The sequence below is a fragment of the Lissotriton helveticus genome, chromosome 6 (genome assembly GCF_964261635.1).
Source record: "Lissotriton helveticus chromosome 6, aLisHel1.1, whole genome shotgun sequence".
Taxonomy (NCBI): domain Eukaryota; kingdom Metazoa; phylum Chordata; class Amphibia; order Caudata; family Salamandridae; genus Lissotriton; species Lissotriton helveticus.
Window position 1 is genome coordinate 493858626 of NC_136067.1, and position 21277 is coordinate 493879902.

The following is a 21277-nucleotide window of genomic DNA, read 5'->3' on the forward strand; positions in this document are numbered from 1 at the left end:
CCAGGAGATGATCTGCCTCTTTTAAAAGAATCGCAGCAGGAAAGAACTTCAAAAACTGAGAGATCCGGGTAACAGGAAAGAACTTCATGGGCTGAGAGATCCAGGTGGAGCTTGAAAAACATCATGGAAGAAACTTCAGCAAGTCAAAGGCCAGCCGGTTAAACGGAATTGCCTGAAAGAAAGAAATGAATACGAACGAAGAGCCTGAAAGAGCTATCTCATCACATAGGCATAATAATAGATTAAAAACAATTGAAGCAATCAATAAGATCATGAACAAATACAATAAATCAAAATATGTAATAAGTTCATAAAAGACATCCCTAAAATTGTAAAAGGGAGGAGGGAGGGATAATGTCAGCCTCCGTGTCTTTAATGAAATCCAGATTCTCTGGTCATGTTAATAGGAGAATCGCAATTTCATTACAAGACCGGAGGCTACATTATGCATGTTCGTAGCCCCGAAGGACCACCTCAGACATATGCTCGATAGGCTTGCAGTAATGACGAGCAAAGGTATTAGCATTTGACCAGTCAGCAGCTTTCAGGATATCATCCAACTTACCACCTGACCAGAAGGATTTACTGGCCATAGCTCCTCTGATAGAATGTGCTTGAAACTTAGAGAGGTCTATACCAGCAAGTTTCATGGTAGATTTAACCCATCTAGCAATGGAGGTGGAAGAAACAGGTTTGAAAGGTTTCACAAAAGAAACTAAAAGTTGATTTGCATCATTAGGGCGTAGGAGAGACATCCTAGCGTCATATTCTTTCATACAAGCAACCACACAAAGTTTAGGCAAAGTGTCAAAACGAGGATAAAAGATAAAATCTGACATCGTTTTGGTTCTTCTTAGTAATTCAAACTTGACACCAAACATATCATAACATCTATTTGAAATGTCTAAGCTTCTGACGTCAGATACTCTCCTACAGGAGATTAAATATAAGAGTGTGGCGAGTTTAAAGGAGAGAAACTTTCTATTAAGGGAAGAATTATCTGGCCAAGAACAAAAAAGGTCTAAAATACACTTGACATCCCAAAGGGTCTGGTATTTAGGTCTAGGGGGTCTTCTTAGTCTTACACTCTTGAGGACCCTACAAATGATAGGATTTTTACCTACCGATTTACCGTTGATAGGAGAATGACCAGCAGAGATTGCGGATCTAAAGCAATTAATAGAGCGATAGGAAAGGCCTCTGTCAAATTGTTCGACCAGAAAATTAACGATATTCACGACAGGAGTCTCCACGGGATCCAGACTCCTTTCCAGGCACCAATGAAACCATTTCTTCCAAATGTTGTTACATCTAAGGTGTGTTCCAGGTGCCCAAGATTCTCCGAGAAGAGAGAAGAGAGAGAGCTGTCGACGAAAGTCCAGACAGCTCGTTGGATTGCCTGACACTTTCCAGGCAAGAAGGTTCAAATTCCCCTCGAGAATAAGATGATGATCTTCCCCGTCTGCGTTTGAGACCAGGCCTGGAGAGGCTGGGATCAGAAAGGGAACGTTGCATGCTAGTTCCAGGGCTGTCGGGAACCAAGCTTGGGACGGCCAAATAGGAGTTATTAGGATCAGGGGGCATTGATCCGATCTGACTTTCTGAAGGACCCTCTGAATCATGGCGAAAGGAGGAAAGGCATAACCCAGGAAGTGAGATCAAGGTTGGAGAAACGCGTTCACAGCAAGAGCGCCCGGGTCTGGCATCCAACTGAAGTAGTTGGGAAGTTGGAAGGTAAGTCTGCTGGCAAATAAATCCACGTCTATGGGACCCCAAAAGTGGAAGAGGGAATTGAAGACGTTCACATCGAGTTTCCAGTCCGAGAAGTCTATAAGGAATCTTGAATTCCAGTCTGCAGAAATGTTCGATTTCCCGGGAAGATATTCCGCCCTGAGGGAAATTTTGTGTTCCAGACAGAACGTCCAAAGTTTCCTGGCAAGATTGGAGAGATCTGCAGATCTCGTTCCTCCAAGGCGATTGATATAGGCCACAGCGGAAACGTTGTCCATTTTCAGAACAACGGTCCTCCCTTGGATGGAGTGTTTGAAGCTCATAAGAGCGTATAAACCAGCCGTCAATTCCAGAAAATTTATGTGTTGAGAGGATTCCGATAGGGTCTAGACCCCACCGGTGTCCTGGTCTTCCAAACGAGCACCCCAGCCATGAAGACTGGCATCTGATTCTAGGACAAAATCCGGGGATGAGCCGAAGATAGCTTTGCCGTTCCAGGCGTCTAAGTTCTCCAGCCACCAAAAGAGCTCTGCTCTCGCATCTGGATCCAGAGACACAAAGTCCCCATACCACAGACCTGAATTGAGGGCTCTTCTTTTTATTCTCTGAAGTGCGCGGTAGTTCAGAGGCCCCGGAAAAATAGCCTGGATGGAAGAAGAAAGGAGCCCAAGTAGTCTGGCTAGTTCGCGGAGAGTCAAAGACTCTTGTTTCAAGACAGACCTGATCTCCTTCCGGATCTTGGCAATCTTCTTGGCAGGAAGAAGGAGAAGGCATTTCAAGGTGTCTAGGGTGAAGCCGAGGAATTCTATAATTCTGCAGGGAGAGAGGATGGATTTCTCTCTGTTGATGATGAATCCTAGGCTCTCTAATAAGTTCATGGAGGTCTTTAGATCTCTTAGAAGGTCTGAATGGGATTGGGACATGATAAGGATATCGTCCAGGTAAATGATGAGGCGGATACCTCTTTCTCTTAGGATTGTAACGACACACTTCATGATCTTGGTAAAACACCAAGGGGCAGAAGAGAGGCCGAAGGGAAGAGCTTGGAACTGATAAAGACGTTCTTTCCAAGTAAATTGAAGGAAAGGTTGATGTTCCTTGTACATAGGGATGGTGAAGTAGGCGTCCTTCAGGTCTAACTTGGCCATCCAGTCTCCTTCGAGAAGGAGATCCCTCAGGAGGCGGATACCCTCCATTTTGAAATGGCGATAAACTAGAAATGTGTTGACTTCTCGATGGTTTATTACGGGTCTCCAACTCTTGTCCTTTTTCTGAACAAGAAACAGTGTGCTTATGAATCTTGCATCGGACCAGGGAACCTCCACTATTGCGTCTTTTTTGAGCATAGAAACAATTTCTTCCTCCACGATCTTTTCTTGATCTTCTGAGAGGACGAAGGGCTGGGGTAAGTGTGACTGGAGGGGAATCTGTAAGAAGTCTATCTTGAAGCCCATGACGGTTTCTAAAACCCATGGATCTTGGGTAATTGAATCCCAAACATGATAAAACTGTTTTAGCCTGCCCCTACTATGGGAGGGATAGAAGAAGGAGGAGTAGTACTTACTTGTAGAGTTGGAGGTGTTGGGAGTACCTCGACCTCTTGAACCACGGTTTCTCGGGCCTCTTCCTCTTTGGGGAAAGAAGGGTTGTCTAGGAGGGTAGAAGCCCCTTCCTGTTCCTCTGAAGGATGAATAGGGTCGTTGGTTGCCTCGGCCGGAAGAGCGACCCCTTCTACCGGCCTGGCCAAAAAGGTTGGTGTTGAATACCCGTCTCAGGTTATTTTGAGCTCTATCAAGGGCAGTAAAGGTGGATACGTATTTACCAATCTCCTTGATTATGTCCTCTCCGAAAAGAAGGCCTTTGGAGTCCTGGGAGGGTTCCTTCTCCGCCATATCACCTAATTTGGGGTTGATTTTGTTTAGACTGGACCTCCTCCTTTCAACGTTCAAACTTGAATTGGCGTTGCCAAGGAGAACGATGGCCCTTTGGCTCCATCCTCGAATGAGATCAACGTTCAAGGGGGTAGAGGAGAGGTGGGATTGTTCAGCCATATCTAGGATTCTAACCAGGGGTCCTAAAACGTCTAAAAGGCGGTCTTGGCAGCCTTTAAGGGCTCTCTCCAATCCCTTTCTGGGATCACGTCCTAATTTAAATAAGAATATGATGAGGTTTGGATCCAGGTTTGGAGTTTGACAGACCCTTTCATCAATGGTAGGTCTGGGGGATTCAGACCTCATTGTGTTTCTGGTGTTTCTATCCAGAAGGTTTCTCAACCAGCGTGTGACAAATTTGGAAACATGATCCTGTGGGAACCATTTTGAGCTGTTAGGGTGAGAGATGTTTAGGGGAGAAAACATCTCTTCTCCAATAGAGTTTAAAATAATATTTTTTGGGGTAGGTTCCGGATCAGATTGGGAGTTAAGATCATGTTGGACCTCATCCAGGTCAAAGACGAATTCGTCTGAAGGGTCTTTGGAGGAGTTGTCATCAAAGGAGGAGGAAGAGGAGTCAAGACCAACATTCTTATTTTTTTGGTTAGCACAATTCCAAAGTGTGCCGCGAGGGACACCGTACATATTTGTGCCGCCATGGGCACCGGTCAAGGGAGTGTCCCGAGGGACATCAGGTTCAAGTGGGGCGTGGTGGCCTCCCATCCAAAGTGAGGTGCTAGGACCTCCTGTGCTATGAAAGGCGCTAGGGCCTGTAGTGCTTTCGCAATATTTGGTCTTTTTGGGTCTCTTACCGTGTAAGGGGAGATCCTGGGGGCCACACGGTCTTTTAGAGAGCATGACTTCTCTGAGAGAGGACATCATGCATGACTTAATTTCTTGTTGCAGAAATTTTTTAAGTGAATCGTCAATGGGGGCAGGTGAGCTAGCAGTGGCGTCATCAGAATCCATGTCAGACATGGTGTAGTAATGAAAGGATATAAACAGGTAAGGTAATAATAAACTTCTCCTCTATTTCTCCTCTTTTTTTTTGTGTGTGTTTTTGTTTTTTTAGGTTTAAGTCTAAAGCTACCCCCTTTTTTTTTATATAGTAAGGGTGATTATTCTAACCTGAAAGGGTAAAGGGGTATAATTATTATAGTGAGTAATGGGTAATTAAATTATTATGGTAAGTAATGGGTAATTAATAGGCTCATATAAGTCCTTAACAAAAATATTGGTAAACCTAAGCGGTGCTATTGTCAAAAAGAGTGTTTGAAATAGAAGGGTATGAATCTTAAATAAAGTCGGGAAATGAGCGCAGTAGTCGAGTGTCTCCGGCGGCTGAAGCAGAGCAACTGACAAACTATTTAGTCGTGCTCGAGCTCAGCCGCCGGAGGAAAGGAAAGTCGCTTGGAAGGGGAAGCACGCAACGCGGGTGTTGCGAGCGTGCTTTCCTCTAAGCCAAAAATGAGGAAATGGTGCGAGATCGTAAGCGCACCTCCGCTGAGGGAAACGGAGATCCGACGCGCGTCTCAAGCGGCGAAAGGCGAGAAAAAACGGGAAAGCCAAAATGACGATAGAAAGGGGAGCGCGGTCGCGCGCTTTGCAGAAATAAAGGGGGTGGACAACCATAAATTGGAAGTCCATTGGGAGGGAGGGTGGGATGAGGGGGGGGGAGCCTGTGCCACCCACGAAGGAAAACTGGTGCTAAAGCACAGAGTTAGGGGGGTGAAGGAAGGGAAAACAACCGCATAAGGTCACTGGATAACGATAAAAACAGGCATTAAATCAGCACAGAGGTACAGGCTTATAAAGGCTGCATAATACATTAAAATCAACACGACATAGTGACATAGAATTTAAAAAATATAAGTCTAAGCTTAAAATGAAGGAGCAAGTAGTAGTAGTGACTTATCTGCTGGCGAGCCGCTTTTAAAAGAGGCAGATCATCTCCTGGATACATCCTTTGTTGTTAACTCTAGAACTTTATCCTTTATGATGTAGTGCGGCTGTGTGAGTTGCTATTAAAGGATAAATGCATAATGTAGCCTCCGGTCTTGTAATGAAATTCTTGACTCAGATCCTTGGCAAAACCAACTTAACTTAAACTGCTACTTACTTACTACTTCCCACGTATTAGGCTTAGGTCGGGTACACCGGGGTAGGCGTATTTAGAAGCACCAGTTGAGTACGTTAGTCAATGTATATAAGTATGTATATATTTTATCTATTTTAAAGTATCTTATGGCTAAGAAACCATATCAATGATTTTACAGTATTATTTCTTAATCCTCCTTTTACTGTACGCACTTTACTTTACTATGAGTATTGCAATTGTGGCAATTCATTTCTCTTGCATGAGAAAGAAGACTGCTCAATAAATAACAACCTTTTATTGAAAACGCCCGTCTCTCTTTTCTCTGCACTCTGGTGAAACTAAGTATGCACACTTGACTGAGTGAAATAGCTGTCTATTGTTTTCACACGACTCTAGAGATACACTCTTATTCTGAGGGAGCAAAGTTGTCATGTTTTATGGTTGTCAGAAGCTAATCCCTTCTTGTCTATCCAGGGAGGTTAAACTCCTCCTCGTTTAGTCGAGAAAGTTTCTAGTGATCTCTGAGCTAGCTGGCAAACCTTAAGTCTAATATAGTCAGTAGAGACCTAGTCAACCTCAGTCCTACGTCTACACTGCTGAATATATTATTCCAATGCGCAGAGCCTATTGGGAATATAGGAACTACACTACACTCTCTCATTAAACGAATTTACCCACGGCTGATAACTCTCTCATTCAACGACATTACACGCGACTGCTAACATCAACCAGGGCTGTAGCCGGGCTCAGGCGGCGGATCACTACACCAATTACACGTGGCTGCTAACATCAACTAGGGTTGCAGCTGGGCTTTCTCCGTCCCTATTCTAATGAAACAAAAAATGTTGTCTACCGCGAGATTTTAAAATAAATTGCCCTTGCCAAATACACACATTACACACATTCTATTTCATACCCGGACAACGTCGGGACGGGCTGCTAGTTAATGTAATATTGTGCTAATGTGGAATGGCTCAGGGCTATTTTCCCTCTGTCCATTTCTCATTGGGTGCATAATGTAGTGACTGGAGGATGGCACTTGGTAGGGATATGTTGTAGAGTCAGAATGGTTAAAGACTATGGTTTCCCTACTTTTCAACGTTGCGGAATGGAAAAGACTCTTGTTATATTGTTATATTGATATGAGTATATTATTATATGTTAATGCAGATAATATATATTGCTAAGGAGACGACTCACAAAATATTAATGACTGCTCATTTCATTTCAGTTATGCAAGAGACAACTTAAAATATATCAGTATCAAAAAGAGTACATTATGAAGCTAGTTGTAGCGATCTGTCATTAGAGGTCGAGGGGTGCAAAACATGTCTATAGTTAATCGATTCTTGTTGTGCTTCAGTTTCAGAAATATGAGTTCAAACGGAACACAAAAAGTTGGTAACACAGAGATGCTTTTAAGGTATATCGTTTTCACTGTTTAGGTGCAGCATATTTTAACCGAATACGAATGTATCTTCTTTTAACTTTTGATATACATTTTGATATGCAGACTTTAATACCCAGCAAATTGACAAGTCAGAGTGGTGGTATCCAGTATTTCCATTTTCTCTGTTATTTCATTTTGCCTTTTTCATGTTTTACTATTGATAACCATAGTATTATTCTGCGTGGTTAATGGTGCATGTGGTGAGGTGAAGAGGCGAGCCTTGCTCCAACTGGATCCTGGCGTCATTGTAAGAGATGGTAAGTTCCTCATAAATTTGAACAAGTCCTATATCAGTAACCATTTTGATATATAGGTTTTATGCTATGGCACAAACACCATAGGGGATAGAAACCCTTAATACAGTTTAGCCTCTTGATAATCTGTATACATGATGCTGACCTCTTAGTAAACAGGGTAGGTACTCACTCTTCACTAAGATGGCCAGCGAATCAGCTTTAATACCATTCTCCAAATGCCTCCTTATTTCAGTAGCTGTATACTTTCAGCATATCGTCAACAGAGCGCCTATGTCATCTATGTGTAGTTGTCCTAAAACGGCTTCATTCTTGGAAAAGCTCTATGACAGATTTTCCTGACTTTTGCCCAAAAGATTTAAGATATCCCACTGTGAAGCCCTGCTCCCATTTAGATGCTCTTCTCAGTATACCGAGGCCAGACTGTCACAAGCTCAACTACCTATCATCATCATCAGGGGACACTTGCTGCATAGTCTTGTCCCTGTTAATGCATACCAGCTGAGCACCCACCAACATCTGGACACTAGACATAGCAGTCTGATCCAAGCAGATCTTCTCTCAGACACCACACTCTACTAGTGCTCCTCAGTAGCGGACTCATTTCTCTCCCTTCCTCAAGTCCAGCACCATGCATGGGGTGACACTTGTATTGCTTGAATCTGTACTGGACTTCTATTGCAGTCTTCTCTCGGTTTACCTGGATTCTTCATAATCTGCCTCTCTTCCTGTATGGCCTCACTACATTGGCTCAAAACTTGCCTTTGGATCATCTCGGATCCCTGCACAGGCCATACGAAGGATCCAGCAGGGCCTTGTGTAGGTGGCCCTACTGCCACTGTCTTCTCATTCTACTAGGAGATCCTGACTCTCACTGTGCCTAGACCATAGTCATACTAACCAGCAGGGAGTACCAGCCACCCACTACTAAGCAGATTTTCGGCACTTGAGGGATGCAGCAAGGTCTTCAAGATTTCGACTTTAGCACATCGTGGGCAGCCAGATCAACATTGAGAGTGGAATCAGCTAAATAAATAAATCTGATATTTGTAAAGCGCAAACTAATCAACCCCAAGGGTCTCAAGGCGCTGGGGCGTCGCGGAGATTAAATGTGCTATTGCCCAGCGTCACATGATGCTGAGCTGAGCTGCATCCAGTGCCGGGAATCGAACCGGTAGCCCGTGCTCTGGGGTCAGCCGCTCTGACTGATGCGCCACACCTCTCCCAGAACAGGCCTTAGTGTATGAAACATACTGCTGTGGAACTCAAATACATGGCTTTAAATGTAGCCTTTAGCAATTGCCACTAAAGCCTCTCCATAATATCATCCCCCTTACAGAGGGAAGTCATCTTATCCCAAAATGACTTGCAGCAAATCAAAGATGGCATCAGCAAAAGTTTTAAAATGGACAAACCTGCTACACCTCTTCCAGTGTCTGCACCCTATCAACAATAAAAACATATGTAGGTCATCCCCAACTTAAAAGCATAATCATTGAATCTGAACAGTTGAATTTACTACAGATAGTCTCACTATCTGTCAGCAAATTAATCTGAAGGGGCTCAGCAGCATAAATATCAGCCGTATGGAAATCCCATGTTAAATTCTCCAGCCACTGCAACGTTAACAATGTATTTACTTACAACACTACAATTAGTAGCACATTTGTCTTTATTATCCAAAGGATATCATATCTTAATTCCTATGTGACCTCTGGTTGATTGAGTCAATCAGTTGGTGCCTGCAACTGGGCCAATGAATCTGTCTAATCACCCACGTAACTATTAATGTATGGACTCGAGCCATACGGACAGCCCCACCTTGATCTGATGGCCTGTTAGAGCACCCTCCCGCTTATCTAACATCCCCTCTGTGTCCACACCCCAATCCACCACCAAAATAGTAGACAGTGTTGAAAACGAATCTAAACACAAGTCAGTTCACCATTCACATAATCATAAGCGAGAACCAGAAGAACAAACAGCATCTCCAAAAAGGTGTAAACGTTGTCATCCTCATCTACAGCAAGACCACACAACCACCAAATACTGTCACAACCCCACTGAGCCATCACTTCTCATGTATGCTGGGCCAGCAAATGTGCACAGCAACCAGAGCGTCATTACTTTTGATGCTCCAGTGGCATAGTGCCATTTTCACTATTTACAAGGTGGAGCAAAGCCACTTAGCATGGCCTAACACCACCTTGTAAATATGCTCCAAAATATTGAACCTGATAACTGACCAGAATCTAGACTTAATATGTAAAAGAGAATTCGAATTAATTGTCACTCGTACTCCATCTTAGACCTCCATGTCAGCCCTGAAAGTATTTGTTGATGTACACCATATTCTGAATATAGGTAATACATACTTTTTTTTTAATAACAGTTTTTATTGCAGTTGGTATAGCATACACAGCTGGTTGGTGCCTACAACCCTGAGGCCGGCAGCGTGTGACAGTGGTAATCAAATAAAATAGTACACGGCCTTCATGCCGACATCCCGGGCGCTCGGCGGCGAATATATACCAGGATAGAATGCCATAACCAAATACGTGACCATAGTAAACGGGAATGAACAGTTTGATGTTTCCTTGTGTTCGTTGTGAAATAAAAACAATATGTAACACGAACACGGAAGGAAAAAGGAAAAACAGAGTAAAAAAAGAGTCACATTTAGTCCAATATACAGGAGTCAATACCTAATGCAGATACATCAAACATTAGCGTAGGAGTCGACCTACGGGTCCTTTACGGAACATAGCCAGTTCAGCCATAGGAGAGCCACAGAGTTCACCTCTATAGACATTCCAGTGACCCCACTTCTTATCTTAAATCTTAGGGCAGCCCCGAACCTTATACACCGTCTTTTCTGCTTTCATGCACCTATCCATCTCGGCCACCCAACCCACCACCCGCAGCCCGTCCTGGGAGCCCCAGTGCATTGCAATGGAGCGTTTAGCCAGCAGAAAACCCAGTGCCGCCCAATGCAGTTCCTGATCGCTAAGGTCGTTGGCTCCCCAGATATCGAGGACACAAGGCCTAGGCAATGGTGAGAGCGGTTTGCCCAGTGAGTCACTCATTTTTTTGACAACGCTGCTCCAAAACCGTTGCACCCTCGGGTAGTCCCACAATATGTGGAAAAAGGTGCCAGGTAAGCCACAGCCCCGCAAGCACAGCGGGTCGGGCCGTCGCCCGAGTTTTGCCAGGGTAGGAGCGGACATGTATGCCCTATGCAAAATCTTCAGTTGTATCAATCAGAACCTGTGGCAGATAGTCGATTGTCTAGGGGACATGAGGGCCGAACGCCAATCTTCTTCATCTAGTGGGCCCAAGTCTGCTTCCCATTTGGTCCGCAGTGCCTGGAAGGAGTTGGGAAGATTATTGCAGAGTTTTCGGTAGGTGTAAGAGATGGCCTTCTCAGGGAGGGGTTCAGACAGTAGTCGGCCTTCCAAGGGGGAGATAACAGGAATGGAGGAGAGGTCAGGAATGGCGGTCTGGATGGCGTGTGTGATTTGTAGGTATCGAAAAAATTCTGTGGATGCAAAGGAGTATTTAGTCTGGAGGGCACTGAAAGACAAGATGGCACCTTTCTGAACAAGGTCTCCCACCTCCGAAATCCCTATCAAGTCCCATTTGTCGAACCCCTGGGAGAAACAGAGGAGGCCGAGGCGCTGCGACGACCACAGGGGGGTAGCTTTAGTGAGGGTGTCCGCCCAACCCAGACACTTATTGGCTCTATGCCATAGCGCAACTGTGTGGGCCATGGGACCAACATATTGACGTTTAGTGGGTTTACTGTAAAGGGCCCCCAAATATCCCTCACAACCTGTTTGGCTTCTGTCGAGGAGGAAGGCCGGATTGAGCGGCTGGTCATGTATCCAGTGTTAACGGCTACTAATTGCGACGCCCAATAGTAGAGGCGGAGGTTGGGTAAGGCAATACCGCCATCGTACCATCCTTGAAAGAGCTTACACAGGGCAATCCGAGCGGTCTTTCCGTCCCACAGTAAAAGACGGAGTTCACAATCCACCTTTCGGAAATAAGAGTCTGGAATCAAAAAGGGAAAGTTCTGCAGGACATACAGAAAGCGCGGCAGAGCCAGCATTTTGAAAAGCGCCGCCCTACCTGGAAGGGAGAGCGGGAGGGAGCGCCAATGGGCAACGTCGTTATAAAGCCTGCGCAGGGGGCCCAACAAATTATGTTCATGGAAGATCTTCAAGTCAGGTGTGACATAGATACCGAGGTACTTGAAACCGTTCGTGGCCAACGCGATGGAAAACCCCCGGGGCAGCCGGGGAGGTGGCCCATGCAACATATACAGTGTAGACTTAGTCCAATTGATTGAATAGCCTGAGTATTTCCCAAAGTTGGTGAGGACATGGAACACACTGTTAATAGAGGACCGGGGGGAAGAGACATAAAGCAGGATGTCATCAGCATAGAGGGAGATCTTGTCCGTGATTTCGTCATTTCATTGGAGACCTTTGATAGAGACGTCAGTGCGGACCCAGTGGGCGAGGGGCTCGAGGGTGAGGGCGAAGAGCAGCGGGGATAAGGGGAAGCCCTGTCTGGTACCTCTGTGGAGGCGAAACTGTCGAGATGTGTGGTCGTTGACCCTGACTTGGGCGAAAAGGTCTGTATAGAGGAGTCTCACCCAGCTGATAAATTGGGGTCCGAAGCCAAAACGGGCCAGAACCTCGAAGAGATATGGCCATTCAATCGAGTCAAACGCCATCGTAGCATCGAGGGATAAGATGGCCGCGTCTTGTTGGATAGTGGATTGGCGACTCATGACGTTATTAACCCTTCGCAGGTTCAGAGCCGTATTGCGACCTGGAAGAAAACCGGATTGATCGTCATGTATTAAGGAGGGAAGCACTAGGAGAAGACGGTTAGCTAGTAGTTTGGCTAGGACCTTCGCTTCAGCACTGATCAGGGATATAGGCCGATAAGAGCCGCAATCAGTGGGTGGTTTGGATGGTTTGAGGATTACCGCGATGGAGGCTAGCCTTTGAGCAAGAGGAAGTATACTATTGTCGCGGCTTTCCATAAACATATTTCTCAGATGTGGGACGATTTCTATGGCCATGCCCTTAAGGAATTCGATGGGGACTCCATCCGGGCCCATGGCTTTGCCAGAGTTGACGGCGAAGAGTGCCGTGGTGAGCTCCTCCGCCGTGATGTCAGCGTCCAGGGTGGCTCGATCCTCGTTTGATATGACCGGGAGACGCATTTCGGCCAGGAGTTGCCTGGACTCCTCCGATGTATAACAGGGACCAGCGGAGTAAACGCGCTCTAAGTGATCGGCAAAGGCCTCTGCAATGTCTTGTGGGTCCACAACCGTGGAGCCGTCCGGCTTAAGAATAGAGGGCACCCATCTAGACCCCTGATCCCGCCGCTCCAGCCATGCAAGCATTTTACCGGCAGTATCCCCAAACTCGTATACCCGGTGGCGCGTGTGGAGCAATCGGGCCTGTGCATTTTCTTGAGTTAGAGCTTTATACGCCAATTGTTGCGTGCGGAGGCGGCGCGCGGTGTCGTCGGTGGGGGTAGTGTTGTGTATCGTCTCGAGGCGGATGAGGTCAGATTCTGCCTGGAGGATCTGCTTATTATGTTTACGCAAGTAACCCGTTTTAAGTGTCAACGCCTCACCCTTCACAACCGCCAGATATGCCTCCCAAAGTGTCACTGCCGAGTCCACCGAACAGATGTTTTCCGTAAAATAATATTCAGTGCGCTCAAAGAGACTGTCTTTAATGTCAGGGATCTGCATGAGCCAGGGGCTAATAACAATAGGACCCCGCGTATGTGGGCGGTGATAGATCAAATCCACAGTGAGGGGGGAATGATCAGATATGCCCCGTGGCAAACCTCTCGGGCAAACGAAATAGCCAAGGTCAGCGGCGGGACAAAATAAATAATCAATTCGGGACATGCTATTATGTGCATTGGAATAGTGTGTGAAATACGGTGTAGTCGGATAATGGAGGCGCCAGATGTCTTCCAGCCCCATGGCATGGGTAAAGTCGGACAGGTCTGAACGTGATCGATGAGAGCTGCGCTTGGGACTACGGTCCAGGTCGTCGCACATTGTGCTATTAAAATCACCTCCAACCAAATACATACTTAATTGTGCTGTTAAACTTATTTACCCCATAGCAAGCTACTCTAGACACTGGAACACTCCAAGGCAGGTGTTGAGCTGGTTTAAATGTTCTCTTGCCAACAGAGACCAAATGACGAAGATTACATAAAAAACTGTGGCCAGACCTGAGTTGGTAAACAGTGTCCAATAAAGCTGTCTACTTCCTACTTTACTTAATCTTTACATGGGGTTCCTCAGTCTCATTCGAAACCATTCAAATGAAAACATAGTTGCCCTCAGACTTTGCCTCTCTCAAATATAAACAAAGGATGATAAATACTTTCTTATCCTAAACCCTAAGAAGACCTATTTTCTCCCCCTCAAAACCTTTGTGAAGAGCAAATCTGACTCCTATATCCTGGTGACCTTGAAATTTGATGGGTTGTCTTCCACTGCAAAATCACTGCAGCTCACCTTGCACTCAGTTCTCACACCTATCCCACCCATGAAAACATTGTAAAAGATGCTAACTACCATTGCCCTGCTTTGACAGAAATCCAGCCCTTCATGCCTCTCCCACCCATGTTTAAAAAGCAGTTCATTTGAAAGTCATCACCAGACTGGATTTTAGGAATGCCAACCCAGCAGGCGCCTTCAAGTCATCAATCGTTCCACTCAAAGCTCTGCTTCATTTGATGTCCGGGCTTGTCCACTCTGTAGATAAATTTCATCATAACTCCACAATACTTCAAGACCTCCACTAGCTCCTCACCACAGCAGGAGCAAAAAAATTAAAACCTTCTATCAGTACATTGATGATAATATTCCCCTTCCTACTTTTACGTACATACTATTTCTGTCAGCTCAAGAGGAGCTGACTCACCCTTCTTGTTTCCGTGGCATGGCTTTCCCTTTAACATTCAGCCCTCCTGCTTTGATGACTTCGCTTTTAAGATGTCTTTTGGACTCTGCACACTTCATCACTGCTAACTAATGCTAAAGTGCTCTCTCCTTAAAACATGGTAGAACTGGCTTAAACCCAATTGGCATACTTAATTTATTTGTAAGTCTCTAATAAAGTGGTACTGGCAGTTCGGGCTTGACTGTTCCCAAGATGAGCAGCGTCAAAACTGACTTGCATATGGCTGGGTCCAAACTGGTGTGGCATAGAGAGCGAAGGAACGATGGATTAAACCAAGATCTCTTGACTTGGGATGAGTTGTTGAAATGTTTCAGCACTCCCTCCATCATCTTGTGTTTGCTATGTTTGCTTTAAGTGACATGGGGTATGCCAGATGAGGGTCCCTTGCTCGATGTGCCACTGGATTCAAGCTAGCCTGGCTTATGTGGAGTAAAACTCCGAAACTGATCCCAGGATGCTTTTTTCTGGTCCAGGGATGACATAGTCTGGCAGCTTGGGCTGGACTGTTCCCATGAGGAGCAGGGTCAAGACTGATTTGAGTATGGCTAGGTCCAAACTGGCATGGCATAGTGAGCAAAAGAAGGATAGATTAAACCCAGATCTCTTGACTGGGGATGAGTGTTTGAAAGGTTTCAGCACTCCAACCATTATCTTGCTTTGTTTGCTATGGGCTCCTGTTCAGAGCCACAGAAACATACCAAGCTCACAACCACCTGAACCAGCACCCAGATCCAGCTGGACCAAGCTGGACAAAGCCCTTGACACCCAAGTAGTACCCCTCAGGTCCTGGACCCGTGGTGTGGCCTCAGAGTGGCTGAATTGAAGTTTTTGGGCTGCTTGCGACCACAAATGGTCCCATTGGCTCTGCAACCTGGTCACTCATACAGCCCGCCAACGCAAAGCTCCATCAACTCGACTCTTCGAGCTATGGCATCGGCCCATCGTGGAAAGCGACAACAAAAAGATCTTCATCCTACAGTGATAACCATCTGTGAACCCAGGCCTCCTCTTCACGCCCCCTCCACTGTGAATGGGACTCTTTGAGCTAGACTGAGAAGGTAACTTTACAACAGGACTAGCCTAATCCTTGTATTCAACTTACACTCCATTGCGGTCGGCCTGAACTTCTTCCGGTCTTGCACTACCAGGCAGCCGCGAGTAGTACTTTAGACTTTTTGGAACTATTTTCACTTAAATCGTTAAAATTGTATATCTCTTATTCTACTGTTTGGATTTTGTCATTTTGGCAATTATTTTTTTTTGTCCTCATCTCACCTTGGCACGTACAAATGAACACTCGCAACCCCTGTCCATCCTGGGCGCCCCGGGTTGAAGTTCTTGCTGTACCCAGAGCTGACCCGGCTACCCCTTTATTCTGGGGACAGGTGTAATCATTGGACAATTTCAAGGTTTCTTACCAGCCTCATTTCCTTAGCCCATTCCATCAGAGGTTGCCATACCGTACTATTCCTATTATGTGTTGTACTAGTTTCTAAACGTGCAATTCTAATTACAGATTGAAGCCATTTTTCATGCAGGGGAGGGGTGACATCCTTCTAAACTTTACATATTTCCCTGCGTGCAATAAGAATTAGAGTAAAAAATAAAGCCACCTGTGTCTCCCTTATCCCATTTGTGAGATCAGTGTCCAAACCAAAAAAAACCCTTGCAACATTGAAACTAAGTTTCATCTTAAAAACACTCTCCAATGTCCTCTCAATGGTGGCCCAAAAGGGGCCGATCATAGGGCAATCATAGAAGACATGGATATCATCAGCCTCTGGCATATCACATCTAGGGCATACAGGAGGTGGGCTGACAAATCTTTCAATTTTTTTAGGGGTGTAATAGAGCCTATTTATAACATAGTAGTGATTCTTTTTAAGGAAAGCAGATTTAACATATCTATATAGATATTGAAGAGAGAGATTATACAGATCAGTTGAAGGCACCTCCAGGACAGAAAGTCTCCAAACAAGATATAACGGTGGAGCTAGAATTTCATTCGCATCAATCAGTTCCCTATACAGAAATCCCACTTCTTTATTCCTGTGAGTCGGGGCCTGAAGCGCCGACTCAATGTCCCAATTTCAACCGATGTTGTTTTTCTCAGTGGAATACCACGAACAGAGTTGGATATATTTAAATCTTGAAAGGGAGTCCCCAATCCTAGACCGCAAAACCTCCCAAGGAAGTACCCCCTCCGATGATACTAAGTCTGACCAGATTGTTATTCCCGCTCTCCTGACTGATAGGGATAGGCTATCCTGGAGACATAGCGGAGTACCTGGGGAGTCCCATATAGGGGCAAAATCTGAATAATATTTTATACCCCAATACCCCTTAGCTCTGTTCCAAAGAATCAAGGCAGATTTCAATACCTTTAGGCGAACCTTTTTGTAAAATCTTGGTGCACCAAATTTATACAAAAATCCAGGGCCAACCCTTCCTGATCTAACATCGTATTCAAAATCTGCCCCTAATGAGAATTGTCTGGGCTACTTAAAAGGGTGCGGACATTTTTTAGCTGGAAAGCAAAGGCATACCACACAACATCTGGGAGTGCCAACCCCCCCTTTATCAGTCTTCTTTTCATTTTTTTCCAAGACATCCGGGCGTTCTTATTTGCCCAAATAAAACTGCCTATCTTCCCCTGGATCTTTCTTAAGATTTTATCATGGAATGTTAAGGGTATTGTGTTGAATAGATAGGTTATTTTGGGCAATATGATCATTTTGACCAGGTTAACGCGGCCATATATTGTTAACGGAAGGTTTTGCCATCTCGAAAATAGATGGTCAATATCTTTAGCCACCTTTTTCAGATGTATTTTCACTATGTTGTTAAGGTCAGATGTAATTAATATACCTAAGTACCTAAACTGGCTGCTTGTTGCTCTCTCCCACTGGTCCACACCCCAGCACATTATTTCTGTTTTTGTATTGTTGATTAGATAACCGGAGTATCGACCATAGTCTACCATGATCTCCTCGACTCTGAGGAAGACCTCTACCAGGTTACTGGTATAAACCAGTAGGTCGTCTGCGTATCATGCCAACTGGCAACAGTATTCCTTTATTCTGAAAGGTGTAATTTGATCATCTAGCCTCAATGCTAGTGCCAAAGGTTCGATATAGAGATCGAACAAGAGGGGTGAGATGGGGCACCCCTGCCTTGTACCCCTCCTGATATTAAAGCGTGATGACAAAGAGCCGTTCAATAAAATCGCCGCTGAAGCTCCCTCATAGCATCCTCTTATAGTTTGGATAAAGGTCTCTCCGAACCCCATAATAATAAGAACATCCCAGAGAAATCCCCAGTTGACACGGTCAAAAGCCTTCGCCGCGTCATCGGCTGCCACCGCTAAAGGTTCCGACCGTGCCACGGCAAGATCAATATTACCGATCAGCTGTAGGGTTAATTCATGGATGTATCTCCCCGGGATGAAACCCTTCTGGTCAGGGTTGATCAGGAACGGGACCAGTTTGACCAATCTCCCTGCCAAAACACTAGTGAAGATCTTATAATCTGCGTTCAGCAGGGAGATTGGTCTGTAAGAGTCTGCCCTAAGGGGGTCCTACCCTGGTTTTAAAATTAACACAATGGTAGATTCTTTCCAAGACAGCGGAATTCTACCCTGAGGGCTATATATATAATTAAATAGCTCACAGAGTTTTGGTACCAAAAGATCCTGGAGCGTTTTATAGAGTTCACCAGGAAGAGCGTCAGGCCCTGCTGCTTTATTATTTTTTATTTTTTTATACATAGTTTTATTTCTCCTTCTGTGAAGCGGCTATTAGGCATATAACGGCCGTCCTCTGCTAGGCCTGGGAGAGCCTTACTTTCCAACCACCGTAGAGTCGTAGTAGAATCTGGAGAGGCCTCTTATTGATATAATTCCGAAAAGAGGGAAAAAAACATTTTCCATATCTTCCTGATTGTAAGATATAGTTCCCTGGCCATCAATTATTAACCTATTAACGTTGTTCCTAACCCAGTTTGCTCTTTTTTTTTTTTTTTTTTTTGTCCTCATCAAGCAAAAAGATTGTAGAGAATGGAGGAGTCAGAGGCCTCTCTTCCTTGATTCCTTCGGCCCTTTATTATTTAAGGTGTTCCGTTTACCTTAGCCTTCAGGGGCCTCCTTTTGTCCATCTCTTAGCACATGATTTTCGGAGGGAGAGGAGCTAGTCATTTTGACTACTCAATTCAAGACTAGCTTGAAATCAGCGGTGCCTTTGCTTTAATCATTGGACCCCCTTTCCGTTCCCAATATATAATTTTCCCAAATGTTCCAGAACCTATTCTTATTCTTGCTCTGCCTTCCCTGTTTATCCAATTTATGTATCCTTAAAATTGAGTTTAACCAGTCTGAGTGGCTTGGTGGTAAATTTTTCACCCATTTTATACATATTTCCCTCCTGGCTAAAAGGATTAGTAAGAATAGGATATTTTCTTGCCCCCTAGACATTATAATGTTATGTGTATATTTACAAATCCCAAAAATAATTAGTTCATCGCTTACCTCAATAGGATGTTCTATGACCTCGGAAAGCGTCTTACCAATCAGGTCCCAATATTCTGCCAGCAGTGGACATTCTCGGAACATATGCAGATCATCCGCTCTTTCCATATCACATTTAGGACATTTCTTTACTGTGCTATTTTTAAATTTTGACAGTTTTTTGGGAGTCCAATAGGCTCTATGTATTGTGAACAGATGATTCTTTTTGAGAGGAACAGATTTTATCACTCTAGCTGCTATAGTGTTCGAGTCTTTCCACAGGTTCCCAATTGGACGATTTAGCATGGATATACCCCAGATGTTTTGCGGGACTTTATATTCTTCTTCTCCAGCTCTTATCAAGGCCCAGTACCAAAATGATATCTCCTTCTTAAAGGGTGTTGTATTAAGAGTCTTTTGTTCAATAACTTCATCCCTTTGAACGATTTCTTTCACTCCTTTAATCCAACTTGTTAATTGATAATACTTGAATCTTGATAGCTTCCCCTGGGTCTCTCTGTTAAGGGTCTCCAACTCTGTAATCTTATTTCCTTTTATCAACTGGCCCCAGTATATTATGTTGGCTTCTTTTAGCGGGTTAATTAAGCTGTCTTTTAGACACTCTGGTGTTCCTGGAGAGTCCCAAATTGGGGAGTATTTGCTATAGTACGGTATTCCTACAGTAGTTCTCATTTCGTACCATATTTTTACTGCTGATCTTAACGTCTTCAACTTGATTTTTTTGAAAAATTTGGGATGACCAAATTTGTATAGGTAATGATCATTTCCTGGTCCAATTATTGCTTTCCAAAACTCAGGCAATTCCTCACTTCTGCCTAGTAAAAGTCTTATATTTTTAAATTGGAACGCTTTACAATATTCCAACATCCGGGCTAGCTATTCCTCCTTGTTTCTTATGTCTTCTCAGTTTTTTCCAGCTAATTCTTACTCCTTTTGACCCCCATATGAAGCTAGATATTTCCCCTTGTAGTTTTTTGATCTCTGCTTTTTTAAACTCCAATGGAAGAGAATTAAATAGATAAGTGCATTTCGGAACTATTGTCATTTTTACCAGGTTTGTTTTTCCTAGGAAAGATAAGCGTAGACCTGACCAGGCCTTTAGAAGTCTGCTGATTTCCTTGTGTACTCTTTTAAAGTTTAAGCTAGCTATTTCTTCTATATTCTTACTATATTCAACTCCAAGATACTTTAATTTGCTCTTCACTAAAGGATTTCCAGACATGATGTTCCATTCCAATATTTCTGATTTAGACTTATTTACTTGGTACCCTGAAACTTTTCCAAAGTCACTTATGATCTTCTCTATTTTTGGAAGGGAGTTATTTAAGTCCCCGGTGAATAACATCAGGTCATCTGCGAATAGTGCGACTTTTTTATCCCATCCTTGAAATTTAAAGGGTATGATCTCTTCTTCCCGTCCTAGGAGGCTTGCTAGCGGTTCTATGTAAAAGTTAAATAATAATGGGGACAGGGGGCATCCTTGCCTAGTTCCTCTCTCAATATGCACAATGTCAGTAAGTGTCTCATTAACCAATATTTTAGCCGTTGGACTCTTGTATATGTTTTTTACAGCTGTCTCAAAATTATTTCCCAGGTTAAATTTTGCTAGTGTAGTGCTAAGAAAGGGCCAGCTGACCCGATCAAACGCTTTGGCAGCATCGAATGTTATAACTGTCAAAGGTATGGGATTTTGGTTTGCAATATCTATGGTGGCGATGAATTCGTGAGACAACTCTGTGATCTGTCTGCCCTTAATAAAACCCTTTTGATTCGGGTGAATTAGGCACCCTGCCACTGCCCCCAACCTTTTTGCTAATATTTGCGTGTATATTTTGTAGTCGCTATTTAGGAGGGATATGGGTCTATAGGACTCACATTTAGTGGGATCCTTTCCTGGTTTTAACAATATACTTACTATCGCTTCATTCCATGATTTGGGAAGTTCTCCTTTATTCTAGAAAATTTCATTAAGAAGGTTTGTAAAAGGGGTCAGAACATTCTCTTGAAGTACCAGATATAGTTCATTTGGTAAAGAATCTGGACCGGCCGCCTTCCCTCTTTTTAGTGTTTTTATTGCATCTGCAACTTCCTTCTCACCCATTTTTAGATTTAATTGCCTCCTTTGTTCCGGGGATGCTTCAGGAATCTCCACCATTTTGAGCAGGCTTTGTATCTGATCTTCATCACAAGTATTTTCTTCCTTGTATAGCTCTGAAAAAAAATCTACAAATTCTTTTCTTATTTCCTTGTTCTCAGTTACACATCCAGTTTGACCCGC